The sequence below is a fragment of the Phacochoerus africanus genome, chromosome 8, assembly GCF_016906955.1.
Source record: "Phacochoerus africanus isolate WHEZ1 chromosome 8, ROS_Pafr_v1, whole genome shotgun sequence".
In the NCBI taxonomy this organism is placed as follows: Eukaryota; Metazoa; Chordata; class Mammalia; order Artiodactyla; family Suidae; genus Phacochoerus; species Phacochoerus africanus.
This window is the reverse complement of record NC_062551.1, coordinates 77,484,921-77,506,286: the sequence shown is the minus strand read 5'-3', so window position 1 is coordinate 77,506,286 and position 21,366 is coordinate 77,484,921. Positions and strand designations below refer to the sequence as shown.

Sequence of the window (21,366 nt, the reverse complement as noted above, 5' to 3'; positions counted from 1 at the left end):
ATGGCTTAATTTTTTTTTCTTCTTTCTTGGCATGAGTGGCCACCCCTGGAGTGCCAGTTATATATGTATGGTGCCCAGAGCTTTTGAGGAGCAGGACGTGGTGCTAATCGTTGATCCCCCCCCCCCATTTTTCCTCTTCTGAAGGTGCAGGTTTTCGTAGGGGCTCTCAGCTGCTACTGGTAGCAGTGCTCGTTTGTGAACTGCTACAGACCTGCCAGACCTCACTGCCTTGGGAATTTCATGCTTTAGCGGAAGGACATGTGTTTGATTCTTAGGTTTGTATAGTGTTGGGGTTTAGGGGTGTAGGAAGAAGGCAAGATAAAAAAACGTGGAAGGAGCAATGGTTGCTGGAAGGCAGCCTGGCGTGGTACAGTGGCAGGAGACTCCTGGATCTGGCTGCCTGGGGACTGTTTGAGCTTGAACTACCTGCTTCGTCTCTCTGAGCCTCAACTTCCTCATCAGTAAAATGGACATAATATCCTCTCCTCCACAGAGGATTAAATAAGAATGATATATATATGAAGTGCTTTAGCTCAGGCCTCACGTGTGGGTTCCTCATCATGTACAGGAATTTCATCATTGGTCTTGCAATTTAGCGCCATTCCCCAGAAAAGAGAATTGGATTAAGGATACTGTAAATCTAAAGTGCAGGTGTCATGGTGACACTAAGGAGAGGCCCTGAACTCCAGCTTCTCAGGTGCTTGCTCTTAACTTAGAGGATTTATCACGCAAGGGGATTTGTGTGGGGCAGGTCCCTCTGTGCTGAACGTCATAGGCGCCGTCTCGTAATCTTGCCCATAGCCTTGGTCATGCTCCCATTTTGCAGGTGTGAAAACGGAGGCCTAGGAGGTTAAGAGGTATCTCGCAGAGGGTCACACAGCTAGTAAGGGACAGAAGTGGCCTTTAAACTCGGCCCTGATTCCAAAATCCAGCTCTTAGTACACACTGGAGTCTGGTCTAAGGATGCATGTTCTTTTTTTCTCTTTTTCAAGTTTTATAGATGTTAATGGATTGACAGTGTTGCGCGTTTTCGTGTACAGAAGAACGTACTCTATGCTGATGGTTCTAACAGAGATTCTTTAGCACTTTTAAAACTTTGCAGCTCGAAGCTGCCTGCTATGCGGCTGCCTCAGGTTTGGCTCCAATGCGTCGGAGCCCATCTTCAGATGGGACAGGAGTGAACTGTGGTGGAAGCAGTTCTTCGCTCACAAGGGAGCCTTGTGTCCCACGTAGAGACTTCTGACCCACAGAGAGTGGAAGCACTTTTGAGGCCCGAGGACTGTAGAGTCTTTATTCCTCCCCGCACCATCTGCTCTGCTTTGTGCGGATCCAGGCAGACTCTAAAATGATGCAGCATAAGCTGTCAGTGACCAGGCTAGTGTTGAAACTGGGGACTAGTTCCTGACTATGTCATACTGTGGCTGGGGCCAGAAATGAGCAGAGAGGCCATAGTTACTGCCCTGCTCCATAACCGGTGATACTGGTCATTGCAGCCCCAAAGGGTAAAACCAAACAAAGGTACTGAGTGAGGTTCTTGTCCTCGGAGAGATGAGAGTGCGGGGCTCTAGGTGGCACCACCTATATCTGCAAGATGGGCAGGGGTCTCCTGCCCTCTGTTACTTGTCACTTCGTTTGGCACTGGGCCCTATTCCTGGGGAATAGGTCTAGTCTTCCCAGTTACTTAACCACTTGGCTTCTTTTAAATAACCTCCTCCAGGGGCATTTATCTAACTGCTAGCTGGAATTCCCTTGTCCTTTTGCCTCCTCTGGGCTTTGTAAGGCCTTTGTGTCGATGGACTATTGACTTCCCTCCTCTCCCCTCCCCTCCCTTCCCCGCCTGTGACATCCAGAGGTTCTCAGGCCAGGGATTGAATCTGTGCCACAGCAGCGACAATACCAGATCCCTAATCTGCTGTGCCACAAGGGACTTCCTTTTTTTTTTTTTTTTTTTGTAAAGAATGATACTGGAGAGTGGTGCAGTGGGTTAAGGATCCGGCGATGTCTCTGCTGCAGCTTGGGTTTGATCCTTGGCCTGGTGCAGTGGTTTAAGGATATCCAACATGGCTGCAGCTGTGGCTTGGATTCGATCCCTGGCCTGGGAACTTCCATGTGCCGCAGGTGTGGCCTTGGGGGAGGGGGGGAGAATGAGATTGAACTTCAAAGAAAAAAAAATTGCGGTGTAATTGATAAACAACCGTATATTAGTTTCAAACGCACAGCATAGTGGTTAAGTGTTTGCATGCGATGGACTGTGGTTTCTGAGCTTGCTGAGTTCCAGATGGAGAGCACCCGAAAGCATTTTGGGAACTTTCTGCAGGATCCTGCTTTTATTTTGATTCCGCAGTATCTGTTTGGTACATATCGATTGTTGAGGAAAACGTTTCTTGAAATAACAGAAAAGAACCGGCTACTATGGTCCCCACGGAAGGGCCCACCCATCATGTGACTGATGGCAGAACATGGAAATGAAAATAGTGTTGGAGCTTTGTGTGATGAGCTCACAGTGCTTCGTGAAGCCTGAATCTTACTCTCACGTCCTCGTGAGGCATTGGCTTAACTGTAAAATTCTGTGGATTGAATTCCATTACACGTCAGAATCTCTAAGGAAAGGAAAACCATGATTTCTAAGCCTCAGGTGGCCGGCTGGGTGTTGGAACAAGCGCAGCGAGATTCCAGATCCGCTGACGGGTTGAGCAGGCCCTCGGAGTTAATGAGGAAAGGACGGCGGTAGCATCTGTTACGACATCCTTCACTTAGCACTTTACATGAGTTATCCTGTTCAGTTCTCAGAATTCCCCTAAGCTGAGGTCCTGTGAATTTGAAGGCAAATTACAAGTTAGGTGAATTTAAGAGATTTTACAAGGGTTGCTGGTATGCGGCAGAGCCAGGACTTGGAACCCAGCTGCTCTGACCTTAAAGCCTTTGTCCTTAACCTCTGCCGTGTCATGGAATTTCGTTGCTTGCATGGGGCTGGTGGCTTGTTCAGATCCCACAGTGATTCACCAGGCACTCAGGACTAGGATCCTCTGTCTGACGCTCTAGGATCTGAACTCCACACTCCAGAGGAGGCCATTGTCTTTTCTGCCGCATAAACTCAGGCCCGTTTGAAACCATCTCTGAACATGCTTCTCCAGGGCTGCATGGAAAGACCACAGTTTGTTCCGACATGACATTGTGAGAGAGCTTCGTTGCAGCTGGATGGGCCAGTCCAGAAAGCCTGAGTTAAAGAAGAAATCTAGGGACAGGTCCAGATTCACAGACAGGTCCTTTTGAGAGCTCCTCTTGTATTGCAGTGTACATGGGAGATGTAAATTGCAGTGAGAAACACTAGGGAAACGTGGACTTTCAAGAGGAGGTTAAAGAGGGAGTTCCCATCTTGGTTCAGCGGTAAAGAACCCGACTAGTATCCATGAGGACACCCCTGGCCTTGCTCAGGGGGTTAAGGATCCGGCATTGCCATGGGCTGTGGTGTAGGTCACAGACGTGGCTCAGATCTGGTGTGGCTGTGGCTGTGGCTGTGGTGTAGACTGGCAGCTATAGCTCCAATTTGACCCCTAGCCCGGGAACTTCCATATGCCACGGGTGTTGCCCTGAAAAGACAAGTAAAACAAAATAAAATAAAATAAAATAAAACAAAAAGAGTAGGTTGGCTCCCTGGCCCCACTCGGGGTTAAGGATCCGGTGTTGCCATGAGTTGCAGTGTAGGTCGCAGTCGCAGGTTGGATCCTGTGTTGCTGTGGCTGTGGTGTAGGCCAGCAGCTACAGCTCCAATCTGACCCCTAGCCTGGAAACTTACACATGCTACGGGTGTGGCCCTGAAAACCAAAACGAATAATAATAATAATGTGACTTTAATAGAATTCTTCTACAAATGTTGAATTTTTTTGTAGGGGGGTGGTGTGGAGGAAAGTAATTCCTTTGAGAGTTTGATAACATGCTTTTGTAGTCAACGAGTGAGTGTTCTTGAAATCTTAAAGACTTGAGTGTTTGGGCATTGCTTTTTTCCTGTCTCTTGGAGGGATCTGACTGCAGCTTGATGATAAGGCCTTTTGTGTCCCTGGCAATTTTAGTTGAGCACCCCGTTCCTAGGATCTGTGTGATGGGGTGGGCGCAGCTCTGGAGAGCCTGGCTTCCCTGCGGTATTTTCCAGCTACACCTCCCAGCATCTGATGCTGGTGTGGGAATGGGGTAAGCATAACGAGGTGTTGTGTCCTTGAAACCAAAGCAGCCCTGGTAATTAGGGCTCGTGTGAGCTGGGGGCCTGTGAGAGAGGCTTCTGGCCCCTCTGCCCTGGGGTTTTAAAGGAAGCATGCAGCCAAAGAGAGAGGGGAGTCACCCAGGCAAGGAAATGGGTTAACACTGACAGCTGGCCCAAGTGTAGGGAACAGCGGGAGGGATGCCTCCTTGACAATGGTCTTGGAGTGGGGGGCGCGTAGGACCTACGACGTCTGCTCCCCTACCTTGGTGGGCGCGTGGCGGTTGGACCTTGCGTCCTGTGCGTGGGGAGACTGTGGTTTAGGCTGGGTCAGCTTGCGGGGGTGTGGGGCAGTGAGGCTCTTCCCTGTCCTGCGCTGCTGGGCGCTTGGTCCCTGGGCAAGAGCCGAGTCACCTGCAGGGACCAGGGCAGGACTCCGCACCTCTGTGGTTCCTCTGGCTCCCTCCAGTCTCCCTCCTTTCTGTTCCATCCTTTCCTTATAGTCTTTCTTGCTTTAGCTTGCTGCCCAGCTGAGCCCAGGATGGCGCAGGACATGTTCTCCTGAGTGGCCGTCCCCCAGCACAGTTTGTTACGATTTATGTAATGTTTTTCTTCAGATTATCTTGAGCCTAACACCATGATCTTCTCCAAACAGAAATGTCTATAAAATCACACATTTGATGTGCTAGTTAGTTACATTTTTCTCGATGTTATGTTAAAAATAGGGAGCCACTAAATTGCGTTCATCCACATCTCTCAAATCTCTCCCGAACCCCAGTGATCTGCATACCACACTCTGGAAAATGCTGGCGGGGCAGAAAGAGCCCTTACCCTGAATTCAGGCCTCATCTTGGGCCCCTGACCTGCCATGTGTATGGTGTTGGGCTCTTCCCCTCCTGTCTCATTTTCTTCTTCCTATTGAGCACAGGGTCCCCCCAGGCTCACGAGTTGCAGGGTGCTGTTCAGTGGTACCTCCATGGTTCCCCAGCCCCTCTGACAGCACCTCAGGACTCTGCTCAAAGAAATAGAGACTCTTCAAATACTGGAGCTCAGGAACATTTTGCTTCTTATTTTTATTTGGGTTTCAGCTCTTACTGCTTGTGAGCCAGAGAAGCAGCTTGATCAAGTGCACAGAGTGAGAGTTGTGGAGCCCAGCAGCTTCGTGAATCTCTCTATCCTTCTGGCTCCTCCTTTCTGATGGGGGAAAGTGACCCTCCTGGCAGGACGCCTGCGGAGGCAGCCAGGAGCACAGATCCACGTGGTGTCTGATGTGGGTTCCCTCCCCACCCTTAGCCTACATGGGTGTAGAAGTTAGTTTTGTCTCTGTCCCAGTTACAGAGTTGTTTTTGGACAGAGATGTAAAGCTTAGCTTCTGAAGCCATACTGCCTGGGTTTAAATTCTCGCTCCCCCTCTTTCAGCTTCATAGCTTGGGACTGGTTCCTCATCACAGGGTCTATCTGAGGAGGCTAATAAAGCAGGTAGAATGTCCACCATTGTATCCAGCACATGGTGAGGGCACCGTCCATGTTGTTGGGTTTTATCATAATGAATGAGATGATACATGCCAAATGGGATATAGTACGTGCTCAATAACTGTATGGTCTGGAGTGCTGGCTTCTGGGCAGAGAGCAGGGGAATGGTTTTCTGCAGACCTTGGTTGGGTCAGAGACTTTTCATCCTCCCCCCCCCCCCCGCCTCCCTTTAAGCCCTCATGCCGTAACCCACCAACAGGAACCCTCCACTTGGGGACCACACCAGCCCAGCTGAGCTGGTGCACAAATCTCTCCTCTCTGTTTTTTTTTGTTTGTTTGTTTGTTTGTTTTCTTTTTAGGGCTGCACCTGCAGCATATGGAGGTTCCCAGGCTAGGGGTCGAATTGGAGCTGCTTGCCACTGGCCTATGCCACAGCCACAGCAATGCCAGATCCTAGCCGCATCTATAACCTACACCACAGCTCCTGGTAATGCCAGATCCTTAACCCACTGAGTGAGGCCAGGGATTGAACCCACAACCTCATGGTTCCTAGTCGGATTCATTTCCGCTGAGCCATAATGGGAACTCCTGTTGGGCTTTGAAAGAATCGTAGCTCAGTTTTGGGAAAGGCAATCCAGTACAGCTTTCAGAAGTTAAAATATGTGCATAAAACATTGTATACTGAAAAATTCCTCTCCTGTCCTTGTCCTCATCTGCCCAGTCCCCTCCAGCTTGCCCTCCCTCCCTAAATCCTTGAGCCCTGAGTAACCACTGTTTATGTTTCCAGGGTCCCTCTTTGTTTAGTTTATTAAGACATTATTTACATACAATGAAACTCACCAGTTTTAAGCACACAGTTTAATGAGTTTTGGTGGTCATCTCTCGGCCAGCAGTCCACCCTTACCCTGAAAAGTTTGCTCATGCCCCTTTGCACTTCCTCCCCCCTTCCTTAGGCAGCCACTCATCTGCTTTGTCACTGTAGTTCTGCCTTTTCTATAATTTCCTAAAAATGAAATGACAGAACCTGGTCTTCTGTGCTTCTTTCACCCAGCATGATTTTTTTGGCGGTTCACCCACGTTGGTGTATGTACTGCTATTTGTTCCTTTTCTGGGCTGTATAGGACTCCAGTATTCATGGCGTTTACCATAGTCTGTCCATTCACCCGTTGATGGACATTTGGAGTTGCTTCCAGGTTTGGGATGTTATGAATTATTCTGCTATCTTCACTAGTGAGTTTTTGGTAAACTTGTTTTTTTTCTGTCCTCATTTCTATATACCTATCAAAGAAATACAAATAAATTCTGTACCTCCCCCTTTTTTTTACATAAAGGGTGAAATATTATAATAATGCTCCTGCATCCTGTGTTTTTTGAAATGGCCACAACACCATATGACAAGATTCATCTACAGTCTCGTTTGGTCATATGTCCCCTAGCATCCCAGGTACTCAGGGTACCAAGTGGAAGTGGGTGCCGGCCTGCTGGAACTTCTGGGAAGGTGATGGAGGTGGGTGTGGCTGCAGAGAGGTTTGCTCTCCGGGCCTTGTTCCATCTAATGGGGCTTCTGGCACTGTGGGTCATTGAAGAGGGCGAGGGTGAGGCTATGGTGGGCATGGGTGGGGTCACAAGAGTATTTTGACATCAGGATTAGGAAGGAAATCAGCTTCTGCACCAATCGTGTCCTGTTGCAGAACCACGAGTGCTTAGCAGAGGGACTGCTGCCCTTTACAGTCCTGGCAGCGAGGCCGGGAGAGTGGATTGCTGACACGTCTTGAAGAATGTTCAGTTTACTAAGGTGGACAGTGGAGTGAATTAGGTGTTTGCTCAGAACACATCCTGTTGACTGAAGTCTTACTTTTACATGTCCCCAGTCCCCCTTGCCTTCTAGTCCCCAACATCCCTCTGCCCCCCAAGGATACAGTGTTTTGAACTTTTTGAGGGAGCTTAAGCTTGATAGCATGTGCAGGTTTGCATAAACAAGGAAGGCTGTTGAGGTCTGTACCTTCTTATCTTCTGGTAGTTCTTAGCAGACAACAGGATATGGGAAACCAAATCCACTCTTTAAGTACATTACACATTGTCTAAGGATGTCTTCTCTTGCCGCTGTACTGTCCACTAGAACTTTCCATGATGATGGAACTGTCCTGTGTCTGTGTGCTATTCTTTAATTAGTCACCACATGTGGCTCTTGGGCCCTTGAAATGTGTCCGGTGTGATTGGGGAACTGAATATTATTTAGTTTAGTTTTGATTAACTTTATCTTAAATGGGTATATGTGGCTGTTGGCTGTTCTGTGGGACAGTGCGGGTCCAGATGAATGTTGACTCCCCTTGAGAAACTTTCTTCAGTTTAAAAAGTTATTGTGGAGTTCCCATCGTGGCACAGCAGAAACGAATCTGACTAGTAACCATGAGGATGCAGATTTGATCCCTGGCCTCGCTCAGTGGGTTAAGGATCCGGTGTTGCCGTGAGCTGTGGTGTAGGTCGCAGACTTGGCTCAGATCTGGTGTTGCTGTGGCTGTGGTGTAGGCTGGTGGCCACAGCTCCGATTGGACCCCTGGACTGGGAACCCCCATATACTGTGGGTGCGGCCCTAAAAAGCAGAAGAAAAAAAAGAAAATGTATTCTGGATAGAAACTACAGGGAGTAGCATTACTCTGGACCTGTTTTAAGTGCATTTTAAGCAGATTAGGTGAATATGCTGTTTCCTGCGGCGTATTTTGAGTACAGTGCATTTACTGGGGGCCCGCAGTTGAGTGCCGGATTATGTAGTCGGAAGTTATCTGCGTTGCTGACCCTCCTTGGCCCTCAGGTACTCCATCTGTAATGACAGGATTGGACTAGGTGGGCTTTTTATTTTTTTTTTTATTTTTATTTTTTTGTCTTTTTTGTCTTTTTGTTGTTGTTGTTGTTGCTATTTCTTGGGCCGCTCCCATGGCATATGGAGGTTCCCAGGCTAGGGGTCTAATCGGAGCTGTAGCCACCGGCCTATGCCAGAGCCACAGCAACGCGGGATCCGAGCCGCATCTGCAACCTACACCACAGTTCACGGCAACGCCGGATCGTTAACCCACTGAGCAAGGGCAGGGACCGAACCCGCAACCTCATGGTTCCTAGTCGGATTCGTTAACCACTGCGCCACGACGGGAACTCCCTAGGTGGGCTTTTTAAAGGCCTTTCTTGTTCAGTTACTTTTATGATTTTGTCTTGAAGAGCACCAGCGTTTATTTATTGACACCCCTTTGTGCCAGGAAGCATATCCAAGACACTGAGTACATGTGTTAGCTCATTTATATGTAATGGTTTAATCTCTATTCGGTCCCAGTGAGAATAGGTGTTATCCTGGCTTCATAGATAGTGCTGAGGCTCAGTGAGCCTAAGTCATTTACCTGTAGTTATGTTGTCAGTTAACTGTAGAGTTCAGATTCCCACTCATTCTAAGCTCGTGTTCAGTTCCATCTTTACTTATGCAGCGGCTGTTTTAAAATAGATCCGTTTCCTTAAACATTTACAGCTCTTGTCTTAAGTAAAAGTTGAATCAGGTGTTTTTTTTTTTTTTTTTTTTAAATAGACTTTTCAGCTGTGCTCAAGTCAGGGGTTTAGGAGTGAGGTGAGCAGGTGGCGTGGGTGGAGGCCAGCTCATCTGGCAAGCTCACATCCACCTCCACGCATCTCCATGAAAGGCCTGCTTTGAACGTGCTCCCACCGGAATGCCTGCTGGATGCCCAGGCTGGGCGAAGCTCAGCTGTTGCCAGGAGCTCCAGGGAATGGTGGTGACCTGGGGGAGAGAGGAAGAGGCAGAGCTTGATCCTGAACTGTTCTCTTGCCCCTTTGTGCCGCCAGGCATTTGAGGCCCATGGCAGCACTCGAGTGTTTGGAGCCTGAAAGTTGACTCTGTCAACCACCTGCTTACTGGCTGGGCGACCTTGTGCAAATCACCCCACCTTTTTGAGCCCAGGCAGCTTCGTTCCCACGTCCACCAGCAGTGCTCCTGGAGGCTCTCCCCTGAGCCACACACTGTTCTGGGTAAGAGAAGCTATGTCTTGAAGCTTTGTTTGGATTGATGAAGAGCTTCCCTTTCCCATCCTTGAAATAGGGACGTGGATCGCAGGGATCTGCCTCCTGGGGTCTTTTGAAGAGTAATGAGATGCCTGATCAACCCACCTCCCGGGCCATTCCCCAGAGCTGCCTGGGTTGGTGTCAGTTGGTGCATCTTTGGCTAGAGTCCTTGGCTGCCACAGATGGCCTTGTAGCTGTTCCACCCGGGCCACATGCCCTCCAGCTCAGCGGAAGGGCACATGGTGCGGAGGAAGCACCCAGCACAGTGCCCAGCCCTGGCAGTCTCCAGTACGTGGGGTTTCTTTTTCCCAACCCCTTTTTTCCCCTTTTTTGGATAAAGAAATTCTACCATGTGGCAACTATGAAATAGGGGCTGGGAGGCTGAGCGAGGAGTGGTGAAAGTTTCAAAAAGTAGAAGCATGGCAGTTCTCTTGTGGCGCAGTGGGTTAAGCATCCTGTGCTGTCACTGCAGCGGCTGGGGTCACTGCCGTGGCGCAGGTTTGATCCCTTGCCTGGGAATTTCTTCCTGCCACTGGTGTGACAAAAAATTTAAAAAGAAGACATAAAAGCAAATCTCCCATTCTCTTTTAAAAAATATTTTGATTTCCTTAGTGTTTTTCTGCCTCTAAAAGTAATACGTAATTCTGTTTGAACAACATAGAAATGTGTGACTTAGTTGCTCCCCCCGAGGTATTGTCAAGAGTTTGGTACCCATATTTGTCGAGCTGTTTTCCACACGTGCTTAAAAAAATGGTTCCACCTCTATAGACGGTTATTCAGTCTGCCTTTTTCACTGTGCCTTCCTGTCCTTTAGATCCTGTTTTCTGGGCACAAGGAATCAGGGTACTTCGCTGAATAAAATCAGCCTTGTCCTGAGGCCAGGAAAGGGAAGCAGACACCCTCTAAAAGGCTAGCCCGGAGAAGTGGCTCCGGGTCGAAGATGAAGGAGGCCTTTGGAAAGGCAGGCAGAAGCGAGAGGGGAAACGCAGTAGGGTAGAACCTTCCCCCACCGCACCCTCCTGCAAAGAATCTCGCCAGTGTTTGACTTTACTGCCTGGCTTTCCTGACCCAGAGAAGGCTCTCTCTGCAAACTCTTTGAATTTGCAGCGTAGAGGTGCCATCTCCACGTGGTAGTGAGTGGAGAATCTGCCTGCGTCTTTCAGAATTGGGCTTAAATATGGCGAAGCTTTCACTGGCTGTTTTTTCCATCAGCTGTTTCACATCCTTTTAGAAGGCTTTCTTTACTACTTTTTTGGGTTATAAATCTCTGAAGGTTGGCTCTTAGACTAGTCAGCTCATTTGCACACGTGTGGAGAGATGTTTCTTTATGTTAAAGAGTGGATGGTGGTGGTATGGAATAAAAATAAATGCTGCGAATATCTAAATTTATTTTAATCGTAAAGCCCTTAGGTTGAACCATATGAAATCGCCATTTTTGCAGGCCAAAAATTGGTGACCATCGGTAATTTCATATGGTTCAATTCGGTAAGCTTCACTGTGGGCCATTTGGATCATGGAAGGAAAAAAATCGCTTGTAACAGGTTTTTTTTTTTTTTTTTTTAATAAGACCTTTTGTTTTTCATAGTTTTTTTAATAAGTCCTTTCATTTTCAGTTTTTATTACAGTTATAGGCTACATATAATTTTTTTATCTTCCTTCTTAAAAGTTGTTATGACCAAACAATGAAACACCACTACACACCTATTAGAATGGCCAGTGACCAAAATGCAGAACACACTGCTTCCCCCAAATGCTGGCGAGGATGTGGAGCAGCAGGAACTCGCATTCATTGCTAGTGGGAATGCAAAACAGTAGAGTCACTTTAGAAGACACCATGCTATTAACTGAACGTATAATCCAGCAGTCTTGCTCCTTGGTATTTACCCAGAGGAGTCAAAAACTTATATCCACACAAAAACCTGCATTGTTTATAAAGCAACGCTGCATGTCCAAAAACTCTGCGCTGCCAAAACTTGGAAGCAACCCAGATGTCCTTCAGTAGGTTGAAAGGTTAAACTCTAGTACATCTGAACAGTGGAATATTACTCAGCACTAAAAAGGAATCTGCTGTCGAGCCATGAAAAGACATGGAGGCACCTTAAGTGCATATTACTAGGTGAAAGAAGGCAATCTGTAAAGGCTGCATATTGTATGATTCCAACTATGTGACATTTTGGAAACGACAGAACTACAGAGAAAGTAAACATCAGCGGTCGCCAGAGGTTAGAGGAGGAGAGAGGACTAGGCAGAGCACAGAGGATGTTTAGGGCCGTGAAACTCATCTGTATGATGCTCATATCTGTATGGTGGATAATGTCACTGTACATTTGTTCATATCCATAGACCGTAACCAAGAATGGACCCTAACGTAAACTGTAGACTTGGGGTGATAAAGGTATGTCAGTGTAGGTTCATCAGTTACAGCCAAGGTGCCACGCAGGGTGGTAGGGGATGTTAACTCACTGTGGTGGCACAGTGGGTTAAGGATCTGGCCTTGTCACTGCACTGCTGTGGCACAGGTTTGGGTTCAATCCCTGGCCTGGGAAATTTGCACACCGAGGGCGCAGCCAGAAGAACATGGGGGAGGCTGTGTATGAGTAGGGGTAGAAGTCATACAGGAAGTATGCCTTTGTTAAATTTTGCTGTGAATGTAAGACATCTGTAAAAAGTCTGTTAAAAAATTAATATTATTTCAGCATTTTTCCACATTACTGCAAAGCCCTTATAACCACGATTCTTTAATGGCTGTTCAGTACTCCTTAGAGAGGGAAGATGGACACAGCAGTAACTTCCCTGTTGCTCTAGCACCAGGTTGCTTCCAGGTTTTGTTTTGTTTTGTTTGTTTTTAGGGCCACACCTGCAGCATATGGAAGTTCCCAGGCTAGAGGTCAAATCAGAGCTACAGCTGTGGGTCACAGCCACAGCAGCTCGGGATCTAATCCTCTTCCTCGACCTACACCACAGCTCACGGTAATACGGGATCCTTAACCCACTGATCAAGGCCAGGGGTCGAACCCTCGTCCTCATGGATACTAGTTGGGTTTGTTAACCACTGAGCTACAACAGGAACTCCGGTTGCTTCCAGTTTTTTTGCATTACAGCGTTACGGTGGCTGTGGGCCTTAATGCAGTTTTCTTTGTATTTGGATTCTTTTGTAGGATGGACTCCCATGAGTAGTATTACTGGGTCAGAGTATGAACACTTTCACATCTCTTGACGAATACTGCCAAATTGTTTTCCAAAAGTGTCATGCCAAGTCATGAGGCCACAGCTGTCAATTTATTGCTTCCTTGTCAACCTTGGGTGTTTTTTTCCTTTGATTTTAATTTAGCAAGCAATAAAGGGTAGCTTATTTTTCATTTGTGGGTTAGCAAGTTTGAATATTCTTGTCCACATATGTGTTTGCTAGTTGCATTCACTGTCGTTTCTCCCCACCTCTCCACCGCATGTGTATGTGCGCTTGTCCCTAGTTAGGGAATTACGAGTCCGTAGTATCGCAAGAACAGAGCTCCCCAAGTGTACACGGATTACACAGTGCCCTCTGAGCCATTGTTTGGGGAATTAGAGGTGCCTAATTAGTGCGGATCAAGGCTGGAAGCCAGCACTGTGGGCCTTGCCTGCAGTCCCTGGGGCTCAGTGGTGATTTCTGAGCCATCTTCCACCTTCGGCTGTTTGGTGAACTCAGCTGAAATTTGATCACATTACAGTATGGCTAAGGGGCCTAATTAGCCGGAAACCTCAGGAAATTCGAAAATTAAAGAGTCCATTAATCCCAAGGCCCCTCCCTTTGTGAACGGCTCTAATTCCCCTTTGGTTTGCTTGATTTTCCTGCTGTGCTTTAGTTCCAACAAGACTTGGGTAGAATGACAGCTTTTTTTTCCCTGGAACTTCCTGCCTTTCTGGGGTTAAATGTAACCCTTTAAGCTTCCCCCCCACCCTGTTGAACTAATCTCTGAGTAAGAGTCTAGAATGCTGGGCATTATTCCATTTCCTGGATGAAAATCCTCGAGTGCCTTAAGATACCTGTAAGGACCCTTAATCGTGCCTCTTACCATCTTGTAGCCTAGAGGGACCCAGCTGACCTGTGCAGTAGCGCTTCTTGCTGAAGTTGAGACTAAGCATCTCTGCTTCTTCTTCCTTTAAAACGTCAGTGGTCTAGTGTTGGGCTTTGGATTCCAGTGGTCTGAGCAGGAGTCACAGAGGGGTCATAGACCACCTCGCCCCCCTCCCCAGGTAGACCCCAGGGCGGCCCGCGTCAAGTGTAGTCTGTCTGAGGATGTCATTTGGTTGGATGGGCTGATGCTGAAACACTAGCTGGTCCTGGGAGCTGGAGCGAGTCTGTCTGTACAGAGCAGTTGTGTCTGGTGGGGGCAGCTCTGCACCCCTTCTGAGGGTACCTAGTTCACTGATACTGTGTGAACTTGAGTCTTGTGTAGTTGGAAAGATGTCCCTGGATGCCAGCCTCTGTGAAGCCGGAGATCTAGTCTGTGTGTGTCGCTTCCTACAGAATACCCGATCCTGCCTTGGCTTTGCAACAGACCCTCTTCTGAGAGGTTTAATTAGCATTCGAAAATTATTTTTCTATTTATTGCATCTGTTTCTCAAAGTTCTCATGGCTCTCTTTCCACTTACTATATTGGTTGCTCTTAAAATTATGAGCCTTGCCATATAAGAACCCTATAAAATGCAGGATATAAGTTTTAATTTTTCTTGCATGAATAACTGGCTCTGATATCATGACCTTTTCATTGTTTAGAAAGAGAGTAGGTGGTGGTCTGTGTTGCTAGCTGTGACTGTGTCTGTGGGAAGAGTTGAAGATGAGCTGCACATTCGGGCCTGGGGCTCTTCTTGTCTCTCTGTAGCGCCTTTCAAATTGGCCTCTTTTTTTTTTTTTTTTCTTTTAGGGCTGCACCTGAGGCATATGGAAATTCCCAGGTTTAGGGGTCCAATCTGCTGGCTTGTGCCACAGCCGCAGCAACGCCGGATCCCAGCCGCATCTGCAACTTAGACTGCAGCTCGCGGCAATGCCAGATTCTTAACCCACTGGGTGAGGCCAGGGATTGAATCTGCATCCTCGTAGATACTAGTTGGGTTCGTTATTGCTGAGCCACAACGGGAACTCCTGGCCTCTTTTTTATTTTTAATTTTTTTTTTCTAATTTTGTGTTTACCTTAAAATTGCCGGTTTGTACCTTTTGACCGCCTTCATTTAATCCCTCCCTCCCCCACCCCCTGCCTCTGGTAGCTGCAAATGTGATCTCTTTTTCTGTGTGTGAGTTAATTTTTGAAGCACAGTTGACGTACAACAGCGTGTTGGTTCCTGGTGCACAGCGTGGTGATTCCGTGTTCCTATGCGTTTCAGAACGGCCACCGTGGTCGGCCTCATTGTCAGTCTGTCACCATCTCAACTAAGAGAGGACATAGCTGCTGACTGTGCTGCCTGCCCTCTACATTTCAGACCTCTGATGCATTTATCTTCTAACTGATGGCGTGTACCTCTTCATCTCCCTCACCTACTTCTCTCCTCCCCCATCCTAGATTGGCCTCTTTTAGAGAAGAACGTTTATTTATCGAATTAAAAAATAGAAATGGGAAGAGACTGGCAGCCGAGTCTCGGATGCTTGGAGCCCTGGCTGGCAGTGCTGGTGTTGGGCGGCCTCCTTGCCACGATTAGCCCACGCTCGGCACACCTTTGGCTGTTGGTACTTCTTAGACGGCCACCTTTGGTTCCTCTTCTCCTGGGCGCCCTCGCCTGCGCCCAGGCCGTGCAGCCAGAGTTGCCTCTGTCTGCTGCGAGCACTGCTCCTTCCGTTGGTAATTGGCCCGGAGGCTCAGAGCCACCCAGGCCTTCTGCTTCCTTGCTGCTTCGTCTGCACTTTGGCTTCCTCGTTGCAGGGTGGTTCCTTGAATTGAATTCACAGTTTGAACTCACCCGCTCAGCCCCTCCCTCTCCCCTTACGCAGAGTTTTATCTCTTCTTGAGGGTTCCTGCTGATGCCATACGTTTCTTCGCCCCAAGAGCTTTAAGCTGCAGGGGGCCCCTTGCAGACAGTGCTTAGAAGAGCCGGACTTCATGCAAAAGCGGTTCTGCCTTTGCCTTACAACCTCAAAGCTCTACCACTTGAATGAGCAGTCCTAAGTCATTTGGAGAAAATTATGATGTTTCTGAGATGCATTATCATAGCCTTTGGCATTTATGGTAAAGGATGCAAGTCTGCAGTCAGACAGCCTGGATTTCCCACCTGCTGGGCCAAGTAAGCCTCCCTGGTTGGTTGGGACGGGCCTTTGAGCCTCACAGGGTTGTTGGGATTGAATAAAGACGAGGTGTAAATGTGTAAGGTGTAGGGAACAGTCAATAGTAATTGTTAGTAATTGTGTATAACTTCCCCAAATCAAAGCAGCAGGGAGTTTCTTTGGTGGCCTAATGGGTTAAGGATTCAGCGTTGTCACTGCTGTGGCTTGGGTTCTATCCCTGGCCTGGGAACTTCCACATGCTGTGGGCATACCAAAACATACCTGCCCCCAGGAAAACAAACAAAAGACAAAATAAAAGCAGTAGGAAAGCCCTTCCAAATGTCATTTGCTTGGGAAAGCAAATGTCCATTTTCTTTGAAAAAAAGTTTCTAAAAGTCAGAGTGTAGCTATTATAGAGTGACCTGGACTTGCTCTTTGGAGGGTCGGTCTTAGTGGCTGGTACTTTGTTTCTCATGGTCCTGGAGGGGCGGCCTCCCCCTTGTGGGTGCGGGTGCAAGGGTGCTGCCCTCCGGCCTCGCCTGTCCTTTGCTCGACTTTCTGAGCCAGCGCATCCCTGATCCTCAGTTGTTTGTAGGCTTTTGGCTAGGACTTGCTGTGAGAGGGCCTGGCCCTCGGAGCAGGCGCCACGGAGGCATGGAGCCTGCCCTCCAGGGGCCCCTGTGTCTGCAGGAGATGAGCTGTGACCGGGAAAGTGGCAGGAGGCAGCACCTGGGGTGGGGTCAGCAGCGCGGATGCTGGGGCTGCTGCCTGGCTGTGTCCCTCGCTCCTCACCCTCTCATCCATCAGAGGGGAGTCAGGCTCTTTGGGGGATGAGCTTGCACACCTCTCGGGCTTCTCTCACTGCCTGGGTTGTTTCTAAACGTCCTGAGAGGTGGCGTTCACCGGCACGTGAAGCAGACCGAGGCCCTGCTTTATTGGGATGGGACTTCATAAATGGCAGCCTGACGGTAAGGAGGGCGACGTGCTGCCAGAGCCTGAGAGGGCCAGAGAGCTGGGTGTGCAGGGAAGGGCCCTGCCCCCAGGATGGTGAGACGGGCCCCCCGAGAGGGCGCCAGGTACGGGGGCACCCAAGGAAGGAGCAGCTGGGGCCGAGGAGCGGGGCTGCCAGTGAGCAGAGTGAGCAGAGCACCGCGTCAGCAGGGCCTGGCGCATCAGGTTTTATTGTGATGGTCACGGGAGCCACAGGGTTGAAAGCAGGGGCACTCGTGATCTTCTTCATGTTAAACTAGGCTATTCTGCCAGTAGGTAAAGGACAGTGAGAGGCCAGGGTGGAAGCAGGGAAGAGCCGGCAGGCTGGCTGGTGAGAGGGCGGGTGGTGGAGAGGAGGGGGGTAGCACTGGTCTTTGCTCAGCGTCATGGGCCATGTAGGTGGACACTGACTCCAATTCGAAGGCCCCTGGGGTTTGTCTGCTGTTGAGCGACGGACACCCGCAGGGATCGTCCCCACCAGGCCTCCTGGTTCAGTCACACAGGCTCCACAGGCAGTGTTCTCCCCACACCTCCTGCCGCGCTCACGCCGTGGCAGGGGCCTGCCAGGACCAGGAGCCCCTTGCCGCTTTCCCTCTGCTTGGTGCTCAGGCAGAGAGCCGAGTCATCGGTCTTGCCCCAAACGTATGTATTCACTGACTGTGAGTTAAGCACTGTGGCCAGCCCCAGCGATACAGAGGGGACCAGGAAGGCCCTTGCTCTCCTGGAGCCCTTAGCCTAGTGGGGGAAGCCGGCAGCAGCCCTTTAGTCACCGGGCCCAGAGGGGGGCACGCTGCCACGGGGGGCTGCAATGGGGAGCTGGGCTCAGGGACAGTCAGGGAGGACTAGGCTTCAGTTGAGGGAAAAGCAGCCTAGGCAGAAGGAACAGCATGTGCACAGCCCTGTGGCAGGAAGGAGCTGGTGAGGACCTGGAAGAAGCCAGCACGGGCGAGGAGCAGAGTGGAGAGGTGGGAGGTTGTCTTTCTCCCACAGGAGCCTCGGAGGGGTGTGAGCAGCGAGACGGGATTCAGCTTCAGTCTTGAAAAGCTCTCTCTGAACTGGGTGTGGAGGAGGGAGGGGACTGGGCAGGTGTGGGTCAATCAGGCGGCGACAGACCAGGTGAGACCCGATGGTGACTTGAAGGGGGGGTATGGAGAGAAAGAATAGAAAAATAATTATAATAAAAGTGAATTAAAATGCTTCCCAGCGTTCTTGCTGGCACAGCGAAATGCTCGGTGAGTGTCAGCTGGTAGGCACAATCCTTACAGGTTTGGAAGGGAAAACCCAGCGGTTCGCCGTATACAAATCGAGGCGGAGGCACTTGGGCATCGCCCAGAGAAGTGGAGGCAGCAGTCATTAGATGCCTGGGGCGTGCGTGTTTGCTGGTATTTCCAGACTGTCCCATGCAGAAGTGTGCTCTGCTTTAGTCCCAGCCTTGTCACTGAGCGGCTGCGTGACACGCTCCTTCCTCTTCTGTAGGGTGGGGCTGGTATCACCCACCTCCCAGCTTGGGTGAGGGTCCAGGAACTTGGGTGGGAGCCCTCTGCTGGTCTTGGTGCTGCACGCATGTGGGCTGGGATGTTCGTTGAGCTGTTACTACGTGGTCCTCCTCATCCCTCCACCACATACTGGTTGGGAGTAGGGACAAAAAAAGCTTTCCTAGTTACCATGTAAACCTAGGATTGTTTATTTCTGCCCTTAGAGGCTTTTTGTGTGCCTTCTGGGTCTGTAAGTTCTTTTTCTCTCATCTGTAGTCTTCCTTTCCCAGTGCCTCTCCTGTTTCTGTCCTCTGCCCCCACCACTCTCCTTCCTTATGCCAGCACCCGTGATGGGATCTCCTCAGGAACTCGTGCTGACTCTGGGCATTTCCAAGCACTTCACCTGCTGAGGTTGATGAGCTTTTGGGTGAAAATGTCACTAAGGCCTTCAAGTAAAATAGGAACAGTTGGTAATAATGAGAGAACAATAACAGTCTCTCCACAGAGCTCATGTGCTGCGTATCAGTTTGCCTTGCAGTGTGACACGTATTGGGCAATGATAACTTTTGCAAACTTTGTAACTCAGCAGTCTTTCCTTGGCACCAGATGAAAACCTTACTAGCGTGCAGGAATGAGTCATGTAATAGCAAAGATAATTCTTACAAATAATAAACATCCCTTTCTGTTTTTCTAAAGACAGACATTGGGTGGTGGTGGCCGTGGGGTTTTTCATAACCTCTTGTGCACTCCTGACTGGCCTTTTCCAAACCAAACATGGTGAGTGTCTGCATTTTAGGTTCTTTCTGTCCCTTGCCCCCTTAGCCGTCAGATGGACAAGATTTTCCAACACAAGCCTAAATAGCAGCTGACACCACAAAAGCGTGAAGGAATAGTTCTTAAGGGTTCTTGCTTGCTTCCAAAGGGTCTTGTGCCCGCTTCCTTTTTTCTGGATTCAGTGCTCTTGTCTGTGAAATGAGCCGAACTCGATCATCTTCAGGGGCTGTCCTTCCTCCTGCTTCAAGCTGGAGGATCCAGTCAAGTGGCCTTTGCTCTTGGATTATAGCAACACTCCAGGAGTATATAGTCAGTACAGGTGACTTTTTGTGTATCAGACACACCCTAAGGGTCAATATAATGAACTTCAAAAACAATTTTTTACGCGAAAAATTCTTTTGCCACCTGTGCTTAACCCTGGTAGGAGATCTGTTCGAGAGGTTGGGGGTAGACTGGAATGGTCATATATTTGGTTTCTTAAAGCAGCACCCCCCCACCCCCACCCCCACCCCAGTGAGAAAGGAAGCAGCCTCAAGGCACGGTGGTGTTTGGGTGCAGCTTACTGTCCAGCTCTTTGCGGACACCTCTTGGGAAGCACTCAGTGGCCAGTTTTGCAAATGGGCACTTGTTCGCCACTGCTCTAGACTATCAGCCACCGTGATGTTACCCATCTGAGCTTCTGAGGTTGAGCTTTTGGTCCCGATTGGGAGACCTGGGGCTCGTGTCCGCTGGCTAAGTGCATATGGAACGCCTGCCATACCACTCTGACCTAGAGGTACGTAGACCAAAACGGCAGCCACAGCCTTGTTCTGAATTTGGTGTTGAAAAATAGACCACCCCTGTGTATGGCTTCAGGAGGCGAGGGCTGAAGCTTGCTCCCAAGACTATCAGTGTCATTCTGTCCATGAACTTGGACTGGGTTGAGCACTGCGGGGGGGTGATTGAACCAGGGGCATCAGGTTTCGAGTGTGTCCAGAGGTGCTGAGAACTGCATTACAGTCATTTCAGTGTGAGGTGCACTCTCTCCTCCTGGGAAGCTGAGGAGTGTGACATCATTTAAAGAAAGGGAACAGGCCGGAAAGAGGGACATGGTGATGAGGAGCTCCAAGATGGGCCCTTCACCTGGAACTTGCTCGGGAAGGGAAGCAGGCCTGGTGGAAGGTGTGTGGGCCCTGGAGGTGGGCAAACAGGATCTGAGTCTTGGGTCAGCCTCTTCCAGGTGCCATGGCTCCAGGCAAGCTCCTGAACCTCATTTTCTTCCTTTCACCCTCAGGGAGTTAGGGAGAGTTGACTCAGTCTGTGTCACGTGCCCAGCAGGGTGGCCATCAAGAAGTGATAGCTAGGAGTTCCTGTCATGGCTCAGCAGAAACGAATCTGACCAGTAACCATGAGGACGCAGGTTCGAACCCTAGCCTCGCTCAGTGGATTAAGGATCTGGCATTGCCGTGAGCTGTGGTGTAGGTCGCAGACGCAGCGCAGATCCTGAGTGGCTGTGGCTCTGGTGTAGGCCGGTGGCTACAGCTCCAATTTGACCCCTAGCCTGGGAACCGCATATGCCATGGGCACAGCCCTAAAAAGACAACAACAACAACAAAGAAGTGGTAGCTAGCTTTCTTTATTATGTTATGATTTTGGGCCCCCCTGGAGAAGACGTAATGATTTTGTGCCAGGTTCTGTGCCAGGAGCTCCATCCATGCCCTCGTTTAATCCTACCCAGTCTCTGAGGTTGGGTAGTGGAATTCCCATTTCAGAGGTTAAGAAACTCATGGTGGTGGGTGGCTGAGTAACTGTGTGAAAGTTTCATCAGACCGGCTGGGACTGAGGACTAGCAATCCCTAGGGCTGGCACACTGGATACCTTTTTTTTTTTTTTTTTTTTTAGGGACATAAAAGTGATGAGTCACAGGTTTCTTCTGTCTAATTTCATGAATTGTAAAAAATTAGAAAAATAGCAATTTATAAAATAAAGTTACCTTCATCCTACTCCTTAGATCAGAACTTTTGTTATTTTGGAGTATTTCTCTCTGGTCTTTTATTCTGATTTACTTTTTGGAAGATGTACAAATAGATACTTATAATGTTTTGTAGTATGGGTGGCAGTATTGCATGACAGTTAAGAGCATGGCTTCTGGAGCCAGGCTGCCTGGTTCCTGTTTCAGCCCTGCCACT

General features: G+C 49.1%; 1 protein-coding gene and 1 long non-coding RNA gene across 5 annotated transcripts in view; both read left to right on the top strand.

Annotated features, from left to right (window-relative positions):
• The window catches only part of CAPZB (capping actin protein of muscle Z-line subunit beta), a 131,216-nt gene that overhangs the window by 10,902 nt on the left and 98,948 nt on the right, over nucleotides 1–21,366 (top strand). The window lies entirely within an intron of this gene.
• Nucleotides 8,220–10,132, top strand: LOC125133732 (uncharacterized). The gene is made up of 2 exons (XR_007136502.1): nucleotides 8,220–8,512; nucleotides 8,827–10,132. It is a non-coding gene; the product is annotated as an uncharacterized LOC125133732 (long non-coding RNA).